Below are 1,429 nucleotides of genomic sequence, written 5' to 3'. Positions count from 1 at the left end.
ATGTAGATGCAAATACTTATAACCCAATGTTACAAAATTTTGTAACAAATTATGTTACAAAAATTTGTAATCTGGTTACTGAAAAAACTTCCCTTTAATGTTACAAAATTTTGCACTGATTTTTTTTTGAGTGAATCTATATTCAGAACTATGCCACTCGATATTGCCTCAGTTCACTCTAAAAAAAATCAGTACAAAATTCTGTATCATTGTTACGCAGTAATTAACATATCACATGTTACAGAAATTTGTATCATTTTTGAAACAGATTTCAATCTGTATCATGGATACGAAAATCTGTATCACCTGATACAGAACATCTTTGGGATTTTAAAATCGTAATTCTTCATTTTGTTACTCTTCCTCCCTTTCCCCCTCTTCTTTTTTCTATGGTACTTAAGTCCTTCGATTTCATTTCAAGTAATGTACCTTGCCGTACCGGGAGTTGAACCCCAGACCCTCGGAATAGGGAGTCGCGCCTTTACCCGCGCGGCCAACTAGGCTACCTGAGGGGAGGTTCGCTGGAACCCGGTGTAATGCTACCGGGGCTGCCGAGGACCGTGCCAACGAAGTTCCATAATTCTTTATCGAAGGTTACAGAAAATTGTATCCAACGTTACTTGATCATGTATCTGTTACAGAAATTAGTAACGTTTACGGAATTTTGTAACATTTTGATCAGATTACAGAATTTTGTACCCATGTTACATGTTTCCATATCACAAGAGGCTGATACAGAATTCTGTATCAAATTTGATACAGAATTCTGTATTATTTTTTAGAGTATACTCATTAATAAAGCATCAGAAACCACAAAAGTCGATTAGTTATCATTTTTTAGCCCGCCCTTCTTCTTTGAAAAAGCTATCCAGCGGGCTTATGCAAACGACCTCGTGTCTGTCTGTCTGTCTGTCTGTGTGTCTGTCTGTTCCACTAGAAGGAGATGTGTTAGAGACTTGAAATTTTCAGGTTACCTTAAGGTCCACTTCTAGAGAACAAAACGCCTACGGCAAATCCCGGCAACCACTCCTAAGGATGTGAATGGGGGTTATCCGAGGTTCAAAAATTCTTCCAAAAAGTAAATTTTTCAATGTTCCCGGAAGGTTATCTCGTGAAGGTACAGTGCTTGGGGCGAAAATTTCGTCCGTTTTGCTCTATCTCTAACCGTTTAGGCGCTAGAGGGTCTTTTATGACGAAAATAAGCTAAAAATTGCCATAGTGAAGAATAAGTTGTAGTAAAAGGCCTAAAAACCGCAAAATAGAAAGAAAAATCTCCCCCCACCCCCAAAAAACGTTTTCTAAGCAGAAGGGTGGGTTGTAGTCGCGGTGCTTCACCGTTACATCCCTTTTTCGAGTCTTCGGGGCAAACTCCAAGACGACGGGTTTAACCCTATAAGGCATGAGCCGGTCCAAATTGACCAAAGTTGAA

Source organism: Frankliniella occidentalis, unplaced genomic scaffold, assembly GCF_000697945.3.
Source record: "Frankliniella occidentalis isolate FOCC.00 unplaced genomic scaffold, Focc_3.1 Scaffold12, whole genome shotgun sequence".
Taxonomy (NCBI): Eukaryota; Metazoa; Arthropoda; class Insecta; order Thysanoptera; family Thripidae; genus Frankliniella; species Frankliniella occidentalis.
This window is presented reverse-complemented; position numbering follows the sequence as displayed.